General features: G+C 46.2%; 3 long non-coding RNA genes across 6 annotated transcripts; 1 reads left to right on the forward strand and 2 right to left on the reverse strand.

Annotated features, from left to right (window-relative positions):
- The first annotated feature begins 19 nt into the window (after positions 1 to 19).
- LOC134733481 (uncharacterized) lies at positions 20 to 11,247 on the forward strand. Of its 2 annotated transcripts, XR_010116968.1 has the most exons (4): positions 20 to 778; positions 3,161 to 3,442; positions 8,004 to 8,234; positions 9,262 to 11,247. It is a non-coding gene; the product is annotated as an uncharacterized lncRNA (long non-coding RNA). The 2 variants fall into 2 exon arrangements; XR_010116967.1 differs by lacking the exon at positions 3,161 to 3,442 and having other exon boundaries at positions 221 to 778.
- On the reverse strand, positions 10,658 to 21,713 carry LOC129467561 (uncharacterized). Of its 3 annotated transcripts, none has more exons than XR_010116969.1 (2): positions 21,667 to 21,713; positions 10,658 to 10,795 (listed from the first exon to the last, which is right to left on the reverse strand). It is a non-coding gene; the product is annotated as an uncharacterized lncRNA (long non-coding RNA). The 3 variants fall into 3 exon arrangements; XR_010116970.1 differs by lacking the exon at positions 21,667 to 21,713 and adding an exon at positions 17,699 to 17,754; XR_010116971.1 differs by lacking the exon at positions 21,667 to 21,713 and adding an exon at positions 11,476 to 11,557.
- On the reverse strand, positions 18,183 to 21,655 carry LOC134733480 (uncharacterized). The gene is made up of 2 exons (XR_010116966.1): positions 21,435 to 21,655; positions 18,183 to 18,597 (listed from the first exon to the last, which is right to left on the reverse strand). It is a non-coding gene; the product is annotated as an uncharacterized lncRNA (long non-coding RNA).
- Positions 21,714 to 21,760: the final 47 nt, after the last annotated feature.

Genomic DNA, 21,760 nt, shown 5'->3' on the forward strand with positions numbered 1-21,760 from the left:
TTCCGAGCGTTCCGGTACCGGCTTCCAAGGTTCCTGTCTTCAGTGCAGGTTGCAGGCGGGAACCGGCCTCGTCCCAGCCCTGGGCCTGGGTGAGAGAAGGAGGCCGAAGAAAACCAACTTCGGCAACCTCCGGAGACAGGACGTTTAAAAAAGGCTAATTTGGCTGGGCGCTGAGGCTCACGCCTGTAATCCCAGCACTTTGGGAGGCCGAGGCAGGAGGATCACTTGAGCTCAGGAACCAGCCTGGGCAACATGGCGAGACCCCATGTCTACAAAAAAAAAAAAAAAAAAAAAAATTAGCCAGTCATGGTGGCGCGCGCCTGCAGTCCCAGCTACCCCGGAGGCCGACGCGGGAGGATCGCTGGAGCCGAAAGGTCGAGGCTGCCGTGAGCGGAGGTTGTACCACTGCACTCCAGCCTGGGCGACAGCGCAAGACCCTAAAAATAAATTTTAAAAAAATTGTGAGGCCTTCATTCTGTGCTAGTACTGTACTAGGTGCTAATTACTAAGTAAAACCGACTGAACTCTTGCCCTCACGGAGCTTACCGTTTAGTGGAGAAGACATTACCTAAACAGTGTGACTAAATATATAATGACATATTGTAATAACTTACAGTAAAATGAGAGGTTGGGGAGGGATTATTTATGCTTTATGAAGTCGGGAATTCTGGAACGGAATGGCATTAGACTGAGACACGGAAGAGCCGCAGGATCTATCGCTGGGGAAGAGCATTCCAGACAGGGAGGAACTCATGCCGAATGATCCCGCTGTGGACAGGTAATTTAATCTGAGCTTCAGTTTCCTCGTCTGTCAAATGTCATGCACAAGTTACTTTCAGCCATGGACCAGGCACTGTGAAAAATGCAGAAGCCACACTAGGTGCCCTCTCTCAGGATTCCCAACCACCTTTACTAAGCAGAGATGGTATTCATCTCACATTTTTAATGCTAGATATGCTCCTGCCCGGTGCTTCTCTAATAATGTTTTTTAAAAGGCAAGTGACTATCTCCTTGGAAAATTAAGGATAACTTGAAGTTTTTTCCAAATAGAAAGTAAACCACAGCGGCGTCTACAATCTCATATGGGCAGTCGTTCGGAGCCCCATTGTCGAACTAGGTCCATTTCCTTACTCCACATGCACTTTTCGACCTGGCTTTTATCTCTGCTGCTCTATGAAAGTAGTAATCTAAAAGTTCATCCAGTAAAGCTTTTTCTCTGTGAACCTATCACTTGAGAAAAAAAAATTAAAGTTATTTCTGGTTTCCAGTCCTTTGTTGAATAGGAGTGGTGAGCAAGGACATCCGTGCATTGTTCTCCGTCTTAGGGGAAAACCATTCAGTCTTTCACCATTAAGTATAATATTAGCTCTAGGATTTTGCAGATATTTTTAATCAAATTCAGGAAGTTCCCTCTATTTCTATTTCTGAGGGGTTTTTTAAAAATCATGAATGGATGTTGGAGTATGTCACATGCATTGTTTCTATGAACTAATATGATTGAGTTTTTCTTCTTAGCCTGTTAATGTGCTGTTAATATACATAAATGCTTTTCCTTTCTACTTCTTTAGCTTTAAGCCTCATGAGATCCTAAGAAATTTGATTTTTAAAACTTAGAACCTGATAGAAGATAGAGGTTGCACATGTATTTTTAATAGGTAGTTTCAGGATCATAATTACAACTTAGAGGATCATTCTGCTAATTTTATGTTAGGAAATGACTACTAATCATTACATTAGATTTTTTTTCCTAGTTTTACTAGTACTAGCTTCTTTATTATTTAACCATACAATAAGTGAGTCGATAATACCAACATGATTGACAACAAACAGAAATATCATCTATCCAATCCACTTACTTTTAGAACACTTTAACTCTTTTATGTATCATTATGGACATGTGACATTTCAGATTTGCTGTACATCAGTCAGTCTCAGCCAGCATTCTCCTTTGATCCTCAAATTGTCTCAATTGTGACCAGGAGGGGCCCCTCTTAGATAAGTAACCGAGTCTTGCTTGTCGTCTCTATGAATGTCTGAACATCTTCTTGTTTTCTGGCACAAGATATTCCAGGCTCCTCTTGTAATTTTCTGCCTGAGACATAGAATAAGCTGATACTTTTTTTTTTTTTTTGGAAAAATAGTACTGGAGACCAGAATTTTGGCAGCAGGAAGCATCGTGGGGATCCTCATAAGCCGTTTCAGCAGATAGAGCTTAAAAAGATGCATTTAAAATAATTTTTCATAAAAGATACAAGTTCACATTGACATTCTGAATCCACTTCTAACAGAACAATTCCTTCTGAAATCCTTGATTCTATCATAGCATCTCCTTTTCTCCTGTAATAAAAACCTTGATTCCTAAACACAAAAATACAATTACTTGCTTTATCTGACACTATGAGAGAATACATTCAAAATAACAATTCAGGCGGGCTGCAGTGGCTCACACTTGTAATCCCAGCACTTTAGGATGATCCACCCAGGGTGGGTGGATCACTTAGGTCAGGAGATCAGCCTGGCCAACACAGTGAAGCCCTGTCTCTACTAAAAATACAAAAATTAGCCAGGCCTGGTGGTGGGCGCCTGTAATCCCAGCTACTTGGGAAGCTGAGGCATGAGAATCGCTTGAACCCGGGAGGCAGAGGTTGCGGTGAGTGGGGATGGCACCACTGCACTCCAGTCTGGGCAACAGAGCAAGACTTTGTCTCAAAAAAAAAAAAAAAAAAATCAATATATATATTTTCTGAGACAGAGTCTTGCTGTGTTGCCCAGGCTGGAGGGCAGTGGCATGATCACTGCTCACTGTGGCCTCAACCTCCCCAGGCTCAGGCGATCCTCCCATCCCAGCCTCCCAAGTAGCTGGGATTACAGGTGTGTGCCATGAGGCTCAGCTAATCTTCTGTATTTTTTGTGGAGTGGGGTTTCACCCTATTGCCCAGGCTGGTCTCGAACTCCTAAGCTCAAGCTATCCACCCACCTCAGCCTCTCAAAGTGCTGGGATTACAGGCATGAGTCACCACACCCAGCCTAACAATTCAACATTAATATAACCCATACCATTACTTAATAAAATTTGAAACTTTCTAGTGAGATCTGCAGTCTGTTTGCATTTTCCACAGTTTAGTCATCATCACTCTGCTGTCTGTTGGTTCTCTGATAGTTTGGGTCAAGAGTTCAGCTCGTTTTCAGTTTGAGGATTAAGTTTGCGAAAGCGGATGGCTTTCAGCTACTAGAAGAGAGAAGGTGCTATTCTACCTTTCGATGATGGAAAGACTCGACAGCTCAATCTCCAAAATTATTTAAATGGATTCATTTGGCTACCATCTGGAGTTAACCAGCCACAATAACCCAGTACATAGCCGCACAAGAGCCACAGAAATAACTGCTAGCTGAACAGCTCACTGCCTCCTGCTTCTACATTTCTAGGATGATCAGAACTCAGGTATTTCACATATTCATAAAAATCTCTAAATATCCTAATTCCTGTTTTGATCTTTCAAGCTTTATAGTTTTCTTGATGTTCGCATAAGCTACAAATTGTCTTTCACTTTATACCATACAATGTTCCTTTCCAGTCTAACATATATGGTCGTACCAAGGTCTGCAGTGTGCCAGCCAAATGATTCGCCTAATGTTTTGATCTTGATAATTCCAAACTCCACCGTGGACACACCTGTAATTGAGCAAGGTACTCATTGTAGGGAGGAAAACACACCCTGAGCAGCCATGGGGTGTCTGCTACGGAGGTGTTAGGAAACACGAATAGGATTCGGTTTTGTGTCAGGAATTTGGGGGAGGGCCTGAGGAAGGGGGACTTTGCTTAGCATTGGATGCTGTCACAAAGCTGGAGTAATTCTGTGGTTGGGTGTCTTAAGTTTCATTTCTAGTGAGAGCAGACGAGCGCCAGTCCTCAGCTGCAGTTGCTAAGGAAGCAGCCATCACTCCTGCTAACCAGGAGAGTAGGATGTTTGGTGTTTTTGTGGCCTCGTCAGTGTTCATATTTTGCCTGGATTCGGATGTGATTTCGCAGTGGTCTTGTTTTTGTCTTCGTCAGTCATGGGTTAATGTAGCCTTATCTGATTTTGACCTTTTTTTTTTTTTTTTTTTTTTTAAGATGGAGTCTCACACTGTCGCCTGGGCTGGGGTGCAGTGGCGCCATCTCGGCTCACTGCAACCTTCACCTCCCGGGTTCAAGAGATTCTTCTGCCTCAGTCTCCCAAGTAGCTGGGATTACAGGCACCCGCCACCACGTCTGGCTAAGTTTTTTGTATTTTTGGTAGAGACGGTGTTTCACTATGTTGGCCAGGCTGGTCTCTAACTCCTGACCTTGTGATCCGCCCGCCTCGGCCTCCCAAAGTGCTGGGATTACAGGCTGAGCCATCGCGCCCGGCCTTGGCGTTCTCTTAAATCATTTATGTTCAACAGGAAAGCCAGGACTGCTGGGGTGCTAGGCCAGCTGTCGCAACCCCAAGGCCAGCTGATACTCCACGTGGCTGCTGGAAGTCAGAGACCACTTTTCTCTTTTTGCCCAGTACCAGCCAAAATTTTTCATTTTCCGGCAGAAGGCTCAAAGAGTCATCAAGTACATTAGAATTTCACATGATTAGCAAAGAATTCATGAATATAGAGCCTTGAATTTTGCGCCAAATCATCTTCTGACTTATGAGTCACAACTCAGAATTTATTTTATTTATTTATTTATTTATTTATTTAGAGATGGAGTCTCGCTCTGTCACCCAGGCTGGAATGCAGTGGTGCAATCTTGGCTCACTGCAACCTCTGCCTCCCAGGTTCAAGCAATTCTCCTGCCTGAGCCTCTCAGGTAGCTGGGACTACAGGTGCCCACCAGGCCCCGCTAATTTTTTTTTTTTTTTTTTTGTATTTTTAGTAGAGACAGGGTTTCGCCACATTGGCCAGGCCAGTCTTGAACTCCTGACCTCAGATGATCCACCCGCCTCGGCCTCTCCAAGTGCTGGGATTACAGACATGAGCCACCAGGCCCAGCCTGAATTCAGAATTTATATATGTATATCACTGGTATTCTTATTCTTATTAGAGAAAACATAAATGTAGAGCTCAGCTTCTCAGAAGACTGTGGATACACACGCGTATTCACTACCTTCACGCTAATCAAATTCCAACTTCCTAAAGCCAATAGGATATTATGTAATCCATTCCTATATATCTAGCTAAGAGAAATTAAAATTTATGTTCACACAAAACGTGTATGTGAATGTTTATAGCATCATTACTCATAATAGCCAAAAATAGGGACCAACCCAAATGTCTATCAATGGATCAATAAACAAACAAGTGTGGTACAGCCATACGATGGAATGCTATTCAGCAATAAAGATAGACAATCTACTAATATAAATTACAGCACCACGAACCTCGAAAACATTATACAAAGTGAAAGAAACCAGACACAGAAGACCTCATACTGTAAGATTCTACCTACAATAATTTCCCTCCAGGAAATCTAGAAAAGGCAAATACGTAAGGGAAAGCAGAACAGAAGTCCCCAGGGCCCGCGGTGGAGTGATGGTGCCCAGGAGAGGGCACATTTGGGGGATGGTGGAGGTGTTCTGAGCCGTGTGGTAGGGATGACTGCACTGCTCCGTGGCTTTACTGAAAGCCATTGAACTGTATACACACAGGGGTGGTTTTTGTTTTGTTTTGTTTTTGAGACAGGGTTTCGCTCTGTCACCCAGGCTGGAGTGCAGTGGTATGATCACAGCTCGCTGCAGCCTCAACCTACTGGGCTCAAGCGATTCTCCCACCTCAGCTTCCCCAGTAGCTGGAACTACATGTGTGCACCACTATGACAGCTAATTTTTGTATTTTTTGGTGGAGATGGGGTCTCACTCTGTTGCCCAGGCTGGTCTTGAACTCCTGGGCTCAAGCCATCTGCCCACCTTGGCCTCCCTAAGTGCTGGAATTACAGGCATGTGCCACCTCGCCTGGCCCAGGGGTGAATTTTATGGTATATAAATTTTAGCTCAGTCAAGGTGGGTGTTGTGGTTTTTATTTTTTGTTTTGTTAAATTTAAAACAATAGAAAGCAATCACGCATTCAGTCTGATAGCCCCGGTTCTCCAGCACCCAGTGTGTGGTCTCACCTTCCTTCTTCCCATATTTGTAATTTCCTCCTTCAACAGCGAGAATCAGGCTCCCACCTGTTTCCACAGTGTGTTTACTTGCTCAGTCCTGGAATGCACAACAGGGAGCTTCAGTGTTGCTAACTGTGTGCTGTGAAAACACACTCACCCTCGGCAGTTCAGTACTGGGGACACACTCACCTTCAGCAGTTCAGTACTGGGGACTCACCCTCTGCAGTTCAGTACTGGGGACACACCTTCTGCAGTTCAGTACTGGGGACTCGCCCTCTGCAATTCAGTACTGGGGACTCGCCCTCTGCATTTCAGTACTGGGGACACACTCACCTTCAGCAGTTCAGTACTGGGGACTCACCCTCTGCATTTCAGTACTGGGGACTCACCCTCTGCATTTCAGTACTGGGGACTCACCCTCTGCAGTTCAGTACTGGGGACACACTCACCTTCTGCAGTTCAGTACTGGGGACTCGCCCTCTGCAGTTCAGTACTGGGGACTCGCCCTCTGCAGTTCAGTACTGGGGACATACCCTTGGCAGTTCAGTACTGGGGACTCGCCCTCTGCAGTTCAGTACTGGGGGTTCTCTGTGACTTTCACCTGACACAGTCACAATCATATGATTAAGACTGACCTGACTTACTACAATTACTTCAAGGCACCTCCCATCCCCTGCCCTGTGTGGGCATGTGATTCATTTGAAATCCAGATATATTTGTTGAATTAAGTTTTTACTCCATTTTGGTTTTCTCCCCCATCCTTGTTGACTTTTTTTTTTTTTTTTTGAGACGGAGTTTAGCTCTGTTGCCCAGGCTGGAGTGCAGAGGCATGATTGATCTCGGCTCACTGCAACCTCCGCCTCCCAGGTTGAAGCTATTGTCCTGCCTCAGCTTCCCGAGTAGCTAGGATTACAGGCGTGCGCCACCACACCTGGCTAATTTTTGTATTTTTGGTAGAGAGGATTTCTCCATGTCGGCCAGGCTGGTCTCAAACTCCTGACCTCATGTGATCTGCCCACCCTGGCATCCCAAAGTGCTGGGATTACGGGTGTGAGCCACCATGCCTAACCCTTGTTGACTTTTGAATATGTGAAACACTCTGCTTCTGAAAGTCAAAGCCATCTAAGGAGGTCACTCCCTTGAGAAGGCCACACCCCACCGGCCTCCATCTTCCCTCCTCCACCTAACCTTGCTTTCTGGTTCATCATTCCTGAGTTTCTTTTTGCTTGAATGTATATTTTCTTACCTCCCCTTCATTCTTACACAAAAGCAGCATTTGATTTCTGCATTTTGTGTTCGCCTAAACATATTTCCTGGAAATCCCTCCGTGTCAGTTCAGGAGACCTCCCTTATGCTTTTTTACAGCGGCATCGCTCTCCACTGGGGCAGTTAGACCACTTTCACCCCGCCCGTGTTCTGTGGAGACACTTGGACTGCATCCGAGTCATACTCAACATTTTGTAATCTTAAACAATGCCCCCACAAATAAACTTGCGCATATGCGTTAGGATGCTTTTGGAGCAGCCCCTGTGGGATAAATTTCTAGAAGTGGTATCTCAGCCTCAAAAGGTAAAGGCATAGGTAATTTTGTTATGCATTGCCACCTTCCCTTGGAAAAGCATTGTGCGTCATATGGGAATTCTTGTTTTTCCACAGCGTTCCCAACAGAATGTGTCATACTTTTTAATTCGTGTCTATCTGACAGGTGAAAAATGAGACCGCAGTGTAATTTAATTTGCATTCTCTAATTTGGAGTGAAGTTGGCATCTTTCTATGTGTGTCGTATGTTTAAGAACCATTTTAAAGCGTTTTATACCTTTTTGTGTGATTTTTTTTTGCTGATATTTTAACCATTTTTCTTTTTTCCTTCTTTTTTTTTCTTTTTATTTAGGTTGAGAGCAGAATTGTAATAGGCAAAAGAAAGAGAAGAGCTATTTGCTGCAGAGAAGGGTTGTGGAGAAATGGGTTGCCCTCTTTTTTCTTTTTCTTTTTCTTTTTTTGAGACAACCTTTCACTGTCACCCAGACTGGAGTTCAGTGGCACATTCGTACCTCGCTGCAGCCTCAACCTCCCAGGCTCAATCCATCCTCCCACCTCGCATCCTAAGTAGCTGGGAGTATAGGTATTTAACAACCATTTTTCTATTGAGATTTGGTCTTCTCCACCCCCCACCACAGATTTTTTTAATTAGAGGACACTTTTCCAAATAAATGATTCTTAAGGTCCTGCTATCTCTGAATATTATTTTTATAAAACAAGCATAACTATAATTGGATCAATCATCTAACCTTTCAGATCCTCAACTTAGTCTTCTGTTAATGAGAAGATTAAATCCATGAGTTAAATGTTCTCTAAGAATCAGTGTGTCTCCAACTTCAGTGTACAAACAGCAGATCACCCAGGGATTGTGGTGGGATGCAGAAGCTGATTCCGCAGTTGTGGACTCGGTGGGGGTGGGCGCTGTCTCAGTTCATCTGGGCTGCTATACAGAGTGCCACAGACAAAGTGGCTTATGAACAACAGACGCACATTTCTCACTCTCTGGAGACTGGAAGCCCAAGATCAAGGTGGCAGAAAATGTCATGTCCGAAAAGGAACTGTTTCCTTGCTCAAGCCTCTTCTCGCTGTGTCCTCGCAGAAGGGCTGAGGGAGCTCTCCAGGGTCCTCCTTCATAAGGGCACTCATGCCATCGTGGGACTCCGCTCTCACGACCTCATCACCTCCCAAAGACCATCACTTTGGGGGTTAGGATTTAACATATGCACTTTAGGGGGACACACATATTCAGTTCACAGCAGCTCCAATATGTTGCATTTCTAATTAGCTCACAGGCAGTGCTGATGATACTGGTCCAGGGACCACACTTTGAGTAGCAACAAACCAGATAGCCACAAAGAGGAATTCATAGATGTAGCATTAAGGAAGAAAGATTCCTTCCAGTGCCAAGGAAACTCATCACAGTACCTCCAATACAGTGTCATCCTGGAGGGACCAAGAGACCCTGGATAGTTGGCCCAGGACAGAATACTGCTGGGGATTTGGAGGGTGGCAGTTAAAAAGCCAAGATCTGTTTACCTGCTAAAATATATATTCTTTTCCTTATTAAAAAATGTGTATATTATATATATAATTTCTTCTCTATTATGCAGGATCCTGTGCCTGGAATGTCTAATCTCTGTACTACAGAAAGCCTAGAGGTCACATAGGTGAGGGAGGCCACAGGCTTCAAAGTCATTCTTCCCCTCCGAATCTTAATGTTAATAATGGAGTGACAGAAGGAAAGTTACTAACGAGTCCTTGCATGTGAGATGAATTTCTGGACCTGTCTGCCTGATCAAGAATTAATGGATTGCATTTAACAGAAGGTCCTTTCGCTCCCCTCCACTTCCAGCTGGCAGAGCCTTTATTATTGTCATCATCCGTGGACCAGTGCAAGTGAGATGAATGTGCAAGGCTGTAATGAGGGTGAACTCCTGGGTTAGCACACGCTTAACTGAAGCAAGGTCATGGGCTTGCTCTGTAAAGTCAAGGCCACTTTTCCTGTATGGCAGTAAACCATCTCTAGACATGGGCGACCTGTGGGTGTATGGAAGGTAATTGCTCATATATTAATATTTAAAATATAGAAATAGTCGCACTCATGATTTTTATCATAAATTGATAATTTGCTTACCTTTGATATATTTCATCAGAAGAAACACTATTCTTACCATTAATTGTAACAAAATATGTACAGGATGAAAAGATAATTTTTATATTTTTAGTAGAGACAGGGTTTCACCATGTTGGCCAGACTGGTCTCAAACTCCTGACCTCAGACGATCTGCCTGCCTTGGCCTCCCAAAGTGCTGGGATTACAGGTGTGAGCCACTGCGCCTGGCCAATTATCTCCATTTTTCACAGGAGAGAACAGAACTGGGGCAATGCACCAGATGCACACAACCAGCAAATGTAGAGCTGGAATCCGAAGTCAATGCATGTGAACGTCCCAGCTCAGAGAGAGGCGGTGAGCAGGAGAGGACTGGGTGAAAATGGCTCACACACACACCTTTGTCTTCATCATTTAGTTCTCCAGGGTGTCATATGGACTATGCCACTTGACCTCCACAGCGATTCTGTGGCGTTTGTGCACCAGGAACTTTATCCCTATTTTGCCAGCGAGGAAACTTAGGTTTGGAATGGGTAAATCACCGCACAAAGCCTTGCTGAAAAGAGCACCAGGCCTCAAACTTTTGCTGGCATTGTCCTTCACAGTTTACTTTAGGGCCTGTCATTTACTGGGGTGAAACACAAAAGTTCCTTGTCCCCGAAAGACTGCAATTAAAGTGCCATTAGCACAGTAATGTACCAACCAGTCATTCCTTGGACTGCAAGGGGGCATGTCTACTGCTATTCAGTCTCAGTGGGTAAACTGGAGAGTCCTCCCACAATGAGCAGATTCCGAGGGGGGTGTGTACATGGAAGGAGTCACATGGGTTGGGAAGGCAGCAGTGGCGTTCTGTCCGAGCCTGTTTGTGTTGCTATAAAGGAATACTCGAGGCTGGGTAACTTATAAAGAAAAGAGGTTTATTTGGCTCAAGGTTCTGCAGGCTGTACAAGAAGCATGGTGCCAGCATCTGCTTCTGGTAATGCCCTCGGGGAGCTTCCACTCATGGCAGAAGGGGAAGGGGAGCTGGCATCAGACTGCAAGAGAGGAAGGAAGAGAGGAGTGTGGGAGGTGCCAGGCTAGTTTCAACATCAGCTCTGGCAAAAACTAACAGAGCAAGAACTCCTTCCCGAGGGGACAAGAGGATGGCACCAAGAGGCACATGACCCCAAGACTCCCAATAGGCTCCACCACCAACACCAGGAATCAGATTTCAATATGAGATTTGGAGGGACCAGGTATCCAATCTATCCATCCACTCCAAGCCTCCATTTGACACCCAGAATGCATTATTTCAGCACCCATATCCATTCAACGAAAGTTGTCGCGGGAAGTCAGGGACCCCAAACGGAGGGACCGGCTGAAGCCATGGCAGAAGAACGTGGATTGTGAAGATTTTATGGACATTTATTAGTTCCCCAAATTAATACTTTTGTAATTTCTTACACCTGTCTTTACTGCAATCTCTAAACATAAATTGTAAAGATTTCATGGACACTTATCACTTCCCCAATCGATACCCTTGTGAATTCCTATGCCTGTCTTTAATCTCTTAATTCTGTCAGTTGAGGAGGATGTATATCGTTCCAGGACCCTGTAATAATTGCATTAACTACAAAAATTGTACAGCATGTGTGTTTGAGCAATATGAAATGTGGGCACCCTGAAAAAAGAACAGGATAACAGCAATTGTTCAGGGAATAAGAGAGATACTGACCGCCGGTGAGCCGGGCAGAACAGAGCCATATTTCTCTTCTTTCAAAAGCAAATGGGAGAAATATCGCTGAATTCCTTTTCTCAGCATGGAACGTCCCTGAGAAAGAGAATGCGCACCTAGGGGTAGGTCTCTGAACTGGCCCCCCGGGGGCATACCTGTCTCTTATGGTTGAGATTGCAGAGGTGAAATAAACTCCAGTCTCCCGTAGCGCTCCCAGGCTTATTAGGAAGAGGAAATTCCCACCTAATAAATTTTGGTCAGACCGGTTGATCTCAAAACCCTGTCTCCTGATGAGATGTTATCAATGACAGTGGTGCCCAAAACTTCATCAGCAATTTTAATTTCGCCTCAGTCCTATGATCTCGCCCTGCCTCCACTTGCCTTGTGATATTCTATTACCCTGTTAAGTACTTGATGTCTGTCACCCACACCTATTCGTATACTCCCTCTCCTTTTGAAACTCCCTAATAAAAACTTGCTGGTTTTTGTGGCTTGTGGGGCATCACGGATCCTACCAATGTGTGATGTCTCCCCTGGATGCCCAGCTTTAAAATTTCTCTCTTTTGTACTCTGTCCTTTTTTTTTTTTTTTTTTTTTTTTGAGACAGAGTCTCGCTCTGTCGCCCAGGCTGGAGTGCAGTGGCGCGACCTCGGCTCACTGCAAGCTCCGCCTCCCAGGTTCACGCCATTCTCCTGCCTCAGCCTCCTGAGTAGCTGGGACTACAGGCGCCTGCCACCGCGCCTGGCTAATTTCTTGTATTTTTTTTAGTAGAGACGGGGTTTCACCGTGTTAGCCAGGATGGTCTCGATCTCCTGACCTCGTGATCCACCCGTCTCGGCCTCCCAAAGTGCTGGGATTACAGGCGTGAGCCACCGTGCCCGGCCTGTACTCTGTCCTTTTATTTCTCAAGCCAGCCAACGCTTAGGAAAATAGAAAAGAACCTATGTGATTATCAGGGCAGGCTTCCTGATAGAAAGTATTTTTAATTATAATCATGTAATAGGAATAATCGTCATTTTCCTAATTATTCTTTGGTTTTATTTTTTTTTATTTATTTATTTTTTGAGACGGAGTCTCGCTCTGTCACCCAGGCTGGAGTGCAGTGGCGCGATCTCGGCTCACTGCAAGCTCCGCCTCCTGGGTTCACACCATTCTCCTGCCTCAGCCTCTCCGAGTAGCTGGGACTACAGGCGCCCGCCAACACGCCCGGCTAATTTTTTGTATTTTTTTAGTAGAGACGGGGTTTCACCGTGGTCTCGATCTCCTGACCTTGTGATCCGCCTGCCTCGGCCTCCCAAAGTGCTGGGATTACAAGCGTGAGCCACCGTGCCCGGCTATTCTTTGGTTTTAAAACCAAAAATTGGCAGGGCATGGTGGCTCAGGCCTGCACTCTCAGCACTTTGGGAGGCCTCAGGTAGATCACCTAAGGTCAGGAGTTAGAGACTAGCCTGGCCAACATGGCGAAACCCCGTCTCTACTAAAAATACAAAAATGAGCTGGGCGTGATGGCGTGCGCTTGTAATCCCAGCTACTGGGGAGGCTGAGGCAGGAGAATCGCTTGAACACGGGAGGTGGAGGTTGCAGTGAGCCGAGATCGTGCCACTGCACGCCAGCCTGGGTGACAAGAGCAAAACTCTATCTCAAAAAAAAAAAAAAACCAACAATTACACTTTTAAAAAACAATAAATTTCTTTCGCCTGGGCTGGAGTACAGTAGTGCAATCACGGCTCTGCAGCCTTAGCCTCCCAGGCTTAAGCAATCATCCCACCTCAGCCTCCCAAGAAGTTAGGACCACAGGCACGCTTGGCTAATTTCTAAATTTTTTTGTAGAGACAGGATCTCGCTATGTTGCCTAGGCTAGTCTCAAACTCTTGGCTTCGAGTAATCCTCCTCCGTTGACCTCCCAAAGCATCAACCAACGTACCTGGCCAAAAAAAATAAATTTCAATTTTATTTTATTTGTTTATTTATTTAATATTTTTTTGAGACAGAGTGTTACCCTGTTGCCTAGGCTGGAGTACAGTGGTGCGATCTCGGCTCCCTGGGTTCTAGCGATTCTTCTGCCTCACCCTCCTGAGTAGCTGGGACTACAGGCCCGCACCACCACGCCCGGCTAATTTTTGTAATTTTAGTAGAGATAGGTTTTCACCATATTGGCCAGGCTGGTCTCGAAATCCCGCCTCGACCTCCCAAAGTGCTGGGATTACAGGCGTGAGCCACTGCTTCTGGCTAAATTTCAATTTTAAAGACATTATTCAAATTCAGTAAAATGTGTAATATATGAGCTAAAATCCACATTATAACAAAAATATTTCACCTTGCAGTTCCCACTGCCCTGTTTTACTGATTCAAATTTTAAGCACAAGTGATCCCATAGAATGAAGTGAAGTAAAGCAAGTTCTCCTTGTTTATCTTTATAGTCATAGTGCTACCACGGTTTACTTCAAACCTGCTGTTTAAATGCAGGAGGTTGCAGTGCCCACGAGTTGGATCACACTGTGCCTGAAGCTAGCACTCTGCTTCTGAACCAAATAAACTTCTTCTGGCTGAACGAAGACGTGTTGGAACCAAGTGCATAGCTGGGAGCCCTTAGGATTAACTCCCATATAAGACGTGTTTGTTAAAAGATTAGGAATAAAAATGGAATTATACACATACAATTACAAGAGAGTTTTTTTTCTGGGAAGAGTATTTATCACGACAGTGTTTAGAATTCCCGGTGCTCGGCCGGGCGTGGTGGCTCACGCTTGTAATCCCAGCACTTCGGGAGGCCGAGGCGGGCGGATCACGAGGTCAGGAGATCGAGACCACGGTGAAACCCCGTCTCTACTAAAAATACAAAAAAAAAAAAATTAGCCGGGCGTGGTGGCGGGCGCCTGTAGTCCCAGCTACTCGGAGAGGCTGAGGCAGGAGAATGGCGTGAACCCAGGAGGCGGAGCTTGCAGTGAGCCGAGAATGCGCCACTGCACTCCAGCCTGGGCGACAGAGCGAGACTCCGTCTCAAAAAAAAAAAAAAAAAAAAGAATTCCCGGTGCTCACTTATAGTAACAGAGCACTCTGACTTTCAGTCGGCTTGATCGCTCTTTTGTTTTTTTTTTCGAGACGGAGTTTCACTCTCGTTGCCCAGGCTGGAGTGCAATGGCGCGATCTCGGCTCACCACAACCTCTGCCTCCCGGATTCAAGCGATTCTCCTGCCTCAGACTCCCGTGCAGCTGGGATTACAGGCATGCGCCACCCCACCTGGCTAATTTTGTATTTTTAGTAGATATGGGGTTTCACCATGTTGGTCAGGCTGTCCTCGAACTCCCAACCTCAAGTGAGGCTTGATCACTCTTTTTAGGTTCTCTCTGTCTCTCTTTTTTTTTTGAGACGGAGTCTTTCTCTGTCCCCCAGGCTGGAGTGCAGTGGCGCGATCTCGGCTCACTGCAAGCCCCGCCTCCCGGGTTCACGCCATTCTCCTGCCTCAGCCTCCCAAGTAGCTGGGACTACAGGCGCCCGCCACCTCGCCTGGCTAATTTTTTGTATTTTTAGTAGAGACAGGGTTTCACCGTGTTAGCCAGGATGGTCTCGATCTCCTGACCTCGTGATCCGCCCGCCTCGGCCTCCCAAAGTGCTGGGATTACAGGCTTGAGCCACCGCGCCCAGCCTTCTTTTTAGGTTCTCTATGACTAAGGTGACGCCCACATTACCTACACCAGAGTGAAGTTCCCCCTCCCCAACCTTAGGCATCCATGGCAGGAGGTGAAGGTGTGGGGATTGTTGAATAATGGATGGAATGTGAGCGAGTTGCAGGCTGAGCACAGTGGCTCCCGCCTGTAATCCCAGCCCTTTGAGAGGTCAGTACAGGAGGATTGCTTGAGGCCAGGAGTTTGATTCCAGCCTGAGCAATATAGTGAAACCTTGTCTCTACAAAGAATATTTTTTCTTTTTTTTCAGAGATAGAGTCTCGCTCTGTTGTCTAGACTGGAGTGCAGTAGTGTGATCATAGCTCCCTGTAACCTCAAAACATTTTTTTTTTAGAGACAGAGTTTCACTCTTTTTGCCCAGGCTGGAGTGCAATGGCATGATCTCAGCTCACTGCAAGCTTCACCTCCCAGGTTCAAGCGATTCTCCTGCCTCACCCTCCCAAGTAGCTGGGATTACAGGTGCCTGCCACCACACCCGGCTAATTTTTTGTATTTTTAGTAGAGATGGGTTCACTGTGTTGGCCAGGATGCTCTCAATCTCTTGACCTCTTGATCCACCCGCCTCGGCCTCCCAAAGTGCTGGGATTACAGGCATGAGCCACCACACCCGGCCTCAAAACATGTTTTTTTTTTTTAATTATACAGGAGGTGCACACCTGTAACACCAGCTATTTTGGAGGTTGAGGTGGAAAGATGACTTGAGCCCAGGAGGTTGAGGCTGCAGTGCGCTATGATTGCGCCAATGCACTCCAGCCTCGGCGACAGAGCAAGATCCCCTCACGACAACAAAAAATGAGGAAATGGACATTTATGGCAAACTACTTCTGCCCGGAGATTTCCTGTGGGTTCTGCGTGATTGGCTCTCAGGGTATGGGAAGCTAAGGTTCCAAACTGTACCGTTTAATCCTAGCACAGCACAAATGGCTTGCAGGAGATAAGGTGGAATCTAATCAGCACATCAGGGTAAGCAACCAGCTATAATGGGCTAGACCCATGGAGAAGAAGCCGTGCTCTGGGAAACCCCCTCCTCCTTCACTAGAGGCAGTGAAATGAAGCACTAGCTCCTGCTCTGACCTTACTATTCCCAGAGTCCTTGTGGGTACCAGTTACAGCCTCAGACTAAAAGCCGGAAGATCTGCCATTGAAGTTTCAGTTCCAAAACTAATGCGATGACTTTGGGTATGTCATAAAAACCTCAAGGCTCAGTTTCTTCATCTGTTAAATAAAATCAACATCTGCCCTGCCGGCCTCACAGGGTTGTTGTAAGAAGGAGATGGAATAACAGAAATGAAGGAGGGAGGCCGGCTGCCACAGGGCAGGGACCATCACCCACTGTGGCCTCCAACCTGATGGTGCGTCAGAGTCAGCTGGGGCTGCCCGAAGACAAACCGCTGGGCTCCACCCCCAGGGATTCCCATGCTGAGGTCCGGGTTGAGGCCCAGAATTTCCATGTCTAATGAGTGCCCAGGTGGTGCTTTTGCTGCTGGTCCAAGGACCACACTTTGAAAACCATGACTTAGGTTTAGGAGGATGGGCTCTGGAGGCAGGTTTGAGTCCTGGCTGTACCACTTCCTGTCTACATGTCTGAGGGCAAGTTACTTGATCTTTACATTTCAGCTTTCTCAGCTATAGACAATATAATATTGGGAGTGCAAATTAGTTCAACCATTGCAGAAAGCAGCATAGTGATTCTGCAAAGAACTTAAAACAGAACTGCCATTCAACCCAGCAATCCCATGACTGGGTGTATACCCAGAGGAATCTAAATCGTTCTACCATAAAGACATATGCAGGTATATATTCACCACAGCACTATTCATGATGGCAAAGACGTGGAATCAACATAAACGCCCATCCACAGTAGACTTGATAAAGCAAATGTGGTACATATACATCGTGGAATACCATGAAGCCATAAAAAGGAACGAGATCATGTCCTTTGCAGCACCATGGATAGAGCTGGAGGCAAACTAAGGCAGAAACAGAAAACCAAACACCGCGTGTTCTCACTTATACGTGGGAGCTCCACAGCGAGAACACAGGGCTACTAGGAGGGGAACGGTGGGCACTGGGGCCTCCCTAAGGGTGGAGGATGGGAGGAGAGAGAAGATCCGAAAAAACACCTGTCGGGTACTAGGCTTATTACTGGGTGATGAAATTATCTGTACATCCATCCCCCATGACACGAGTTTACTCATAAACCTGCACATGGACCCTCAAACCTCTCAAATCTAAAATAAAAGTTAACAAAAAATTTTCCTGACCAACCTCTTCAGGAAGAGGGGCAATCCTTGGTGTCACACGCAATGCCAATAAAGAACAGGAACGCCACCTTTTTCAACTCCTGGGAGATGAATCCAACGCCTGACCCTGCATTGCATGCACTCTCGCCCATGTCGGCTCTCATCCTCACACTCCTCGTTCCCGTCACCGGCCTATGCTTAAACACCCTAGCAGTCACAGTCAGTCACTTATCTGTCTTATGGGTCTATTATTTCATTCTCTGTCCTGCAACCGAAGCTCTGCGTTGTCTTACCCGTGTTTAGAACAGCTCCGTTCAATGATGAGTCACACAAGCCATTTAAACTTTTCTGGTGGTCACATTTGAAAAGTAAAACAGCAACAAATAATTTTATTATCATTATTATTATTAAGATGGAGTCTCACTCTGTCACCCAGGCTAGAGTGCAGTGGCACGATCTTGGCTCACTGTAACCTCCGTCTCCCGGGTTCAAGCGATTCTCCTGCCTCAGCCTCCCGAGTAGTTGGGATTACAGGCACCCACCACCACCCCCAGCTGATATTTGTATTTTTAGTAGAAATGGGCTTTCACCATGTTGGCCAGGCTCATCTCGAACTCCTGACCTCAGGTGATCCACCTGCCTCAGCCTCCCAAAGTGCTGGGGTTACAGGCATGAGCCACTGTGCCCAGCCACTAATTTTAAATGTATTTCTTTAACCCAATATATTCAAAATATTATCAGTTCAACCTGTAATCAATATACAAAATTAACAATATGTTTTAATTTTTTTTTGGCAGTAATGAATGCCATGTTGGCTTTTATTATTACTTTTTTTCTAATTTTAAGTTCCAGGACACAAGTGTAGAACATGTAGGTGTTATATAAACATGTTATGGTGGTTTGCTGCACCCATCAACCTGTTGTCTAGGTTTTAAGCCCTGCATGCATTAGCTATTTGTCCTACTGCTCTGCCTCCCCTCGACCCCCACCCCTCTTAAAATTCGTTTTATTTTTCACACTGAGTCTTCAAAGTCCGGTGTATATCATACAGCACATCTCAATAGCCACGTGCAGGCAGGGCGCGGTGGCTCACGCCTGTAATGCTGACACTTTGGGAGGCCGAGGTGGGCATTGGACAACGCAGGTCTGGACAAGTGCCTGGTATATTGTGGGCACAATTCTTGAATGGACCCTGAGAAATAAGCAGAAATGGTTTTGTTATTCCTGATTTACAGAGTATAACAGATAATGGCAATAGCGACTTTTATTTGAGTTTATGTCGTGTCAGGAATAGGCTATGCATACATTTATTATTTCATCTAAAATCTCATCCTCAAAACAAAAGCCTTTTGCAGTGGGAATTATCATTCCCATTTTTTTTTTCAGTAGAGAAAATTAAGTTTCAAAGGAGCTAAGTGACTGAGACCACATATACACTCATCTTCTGATTTCTTTTTTTTTTTTTTTTTTTTCTGAGACGGAGTCTTGCTCTGTTGCCCAGGCTGGAGTGCAGTGGCGCAATCTCGGCTCACTGCAAGCTCCGCCTCCTGGGTTCACGCCATTCTCCCGCCTCAGCCTCTCCGAGCAGCTGGGACTACAGGCGCCCGCCACCATGCCCGGCTAATTTTTTTGTATTTTTAGTAGAGACAGGGTTTCACCGTGGTCTCGATCTCCTGACCTCGTGATCCGCCCGCCTCGGCCTCCCAAAGTGCTGGGATTACAAGCGTGAGCCACCGTGCCCAGCCTTCATCTTCTGATTTCTGATCCAGTGTTTGCTCAGGATAAGAAATGTCCTATATTTCTTTGAGCCAGAGATTAAGATAAAAAAAGATTTTCAGGAGTAAGCAGTCAATGAAAAGTCAAAATAAATAGTTTTGGCAGCTGGGCGTGGTGGCTCATGCCTGTAATCCCAACACTTTGGGAGGCTGAGGTGGGCACATCACTTGAGGTCAAGGAGTTTAAGACCAGCCCGGCCAACATGGTGAAACCTTGTCTGTAAAAATACAAAAATTAGCTGGGCGTGGTGGCGTATGCCTGTAATCCCAGCTACTTGGGAGGCTGAGGCAGGAGAATCGCTTGAACCCAGGAGGCAGAGGTTGCAGTGAGCCAAGATCACACCACTGCACTCTAGCCTGGGCGTTGGAGTAGGACCCTGAAAAAAAAGAAAAGGAAAGAAAAGAAAGAAGGGAAAGAAGAAAAGAAAGAAAAGGAAAAAAAGGAAAGGAGAAAAGAGAACAAAGGAAGAAAAGAGAAGGAAAGACGAAGGAAGGAAGGAAAGAAGGAAGGAAGGAGAAGGAAGAGAGAGGGTTTTGGCACTATGGAAAGTCATGTGGATGATCCTGCAAACGTCCTCAGGTAATTCCAACCTAGGACTTCTCAGGGAAGATGAGTCCTTGTGATACAGGACCAGCCAGTGGGCACAGAAAAGCAAGCCCTCGGTAGGTCAACCCCCAGATATGCTGGCGAGGTGGGGCAGCTGTCAGGTCATCCTGAGAGCCTTCCCGGGCATCTCTGGGCTTCCTCAGATATCTACACAAGGGTAGGATGATCAGTCATCAATGGACTTTAGGGACAGCTGTGTGTGTCTTTTTATTTTAAAATAAGAATCCGTCTTGAAGTGCAATAGGTAGGAATGAGGAATGAAAGCTATGGCCAATTTAAATTAAAATTAGGAAAGCTGAAATGTTTAAAATTGATGTTCTTTGGCCAGGCACAGTGGCTAATGCCTGTAATCTTAGCACTTTGGGAGGCTGAGACAGGTGGATCACTGGAGGTCAGGAGTTCGAAACCAGCCTGCCCAACATGGTGAAACTCTGTCTCTACTAAAAATACATAAAAATTAGCCAGGCGTGGTGGCGGGTGCCTGTAATCCCAGCTACTTGGGAGGCTGAGGCAGGAGAAATACTTGAACCCGGGAGGTGGAGGTTGCAGTGAGCCCCAACTGTGCATCGTGCCACTGCACTCCAGCCTGGGCGACACAGCAAGACTCTATTTAAAAAAAAAAAAAAAAAAAAAAAAAAAAAAAGATGTTCTTTGATTTCACAGAGGAACACAACTGACCACGCCAATGTACGCGTTGCTTTTGCCTGGGCCGTTCCTTCTTCCTAGAATGTCCTGCTTCTTTCTGTCTAATTCATGTGAATGAACTTTTTAAAAAATTAGTATCCTTCAAAACTGTATTTGCTCAGGGGTTCTGATGTGAGGCCCTCCTGACCCTCCAGGTGTGGTTGCTTCTCTGCTCTGTGTCTCTGTCTCCTCCAACAGCTTGTTCTGCCTGCGCACTATTTGCTGATGTGTTATCTCCGGGGATTCTCGACTTTCTCACTTTCATCCCCAGGGCCTGACAAAATACATGGCAGGTGTTCAAAAGGCTTGTTAGAAGACCTTAAGAAAATTAAAGTGGTTTAAAAATAATTCTAATAACAATGTTTGCCAATGGAGACTTTTTTTTTTTGAGACGGACTTTCGCTCTGTCGCCCAGATGCAACCTCCACCTCTCGAGTTCAAGCGCTTCTCCTGCTTCAGCCTCCTGAGTAGCTGGGATTACAGGCGCAGGCGACCACGCCCGGCTAATTTTGGTATTTTTTAGTAGAGACAGGGTTTCATCATATTGGCCAGGATGGTCTCGATCTCCTGACCTGGTGATCCACCCGCCTTGGCCTCCCAAAGTGCTGAGATTACAGGCGTAAGCCACCGCGCCCCTCCAACCCATAGAGACTTTTAAAATAACTTGATTTGCTTACAGAGCAAAAGGTCAAATAGGGAGAATTCTAAAAGTTGCTTTCTCAGCTCAGTTTTCTCCCGGGTCGTGGTGCTTGAGGCACTGGACATCCCCTGGTTAAACACCCACGTGCAGTGGAGCCGGGAGGGGACACGCCCCTTCGGGGGTGGGCGCCCAAGGCAAGGGGAGGAATGCGGCTTCTACGGCTTCCCCTCTCGCCCTCCTTTGTGCTTATTCTAACTCATGAATCCTAACATCTTTCTGCCCACTAAAAAATGTGCATTCATTCATTTGGCCACAGCCCTTACTGTAGATCCGCATCCCTGGAGCTCTCGAGGAGCCGCGGTTACCGCACGTGGGTGCCGGGCGCCAGGGGGTTCGAGGGCTTCCCGAGATGACCCGAACTGCGGCCTGGGGGCAGGGAGAGAAGGGGCCCCACACGGTCCACCTCGACCTTCCTCTGCCGGGCCCAGGGCTTCCGCCCGGCCAGGTGCGCCTAAGGCCCCTCTCCCATAGGCCCCGCCCCATCCCAGACCTCACCCGCCTTCGGGACCTCAGCCCTGGCTCCGCTTCTTCAAGTACCGACAGGAAGTTGACGAACTCGGGCTCGTCAGGGGCTGGGCTCCGGACTCCG

This window comes from Symphalangus syndactylus, chromosome 18 (genome assembly GCF_028878055.3).
Source record: "Symphalangus syndactylus isolate Jambi chromosome 18, NHGRI_mSymSyn1-v2.1_pri, whole genome shotgun sequence".
Lineage (NCBI taxonomy): Eukaryota > Metazoa > Chordata > Mammalia > Primates > Hylobatidae > Symphalangus > Symphalangus syndactylus.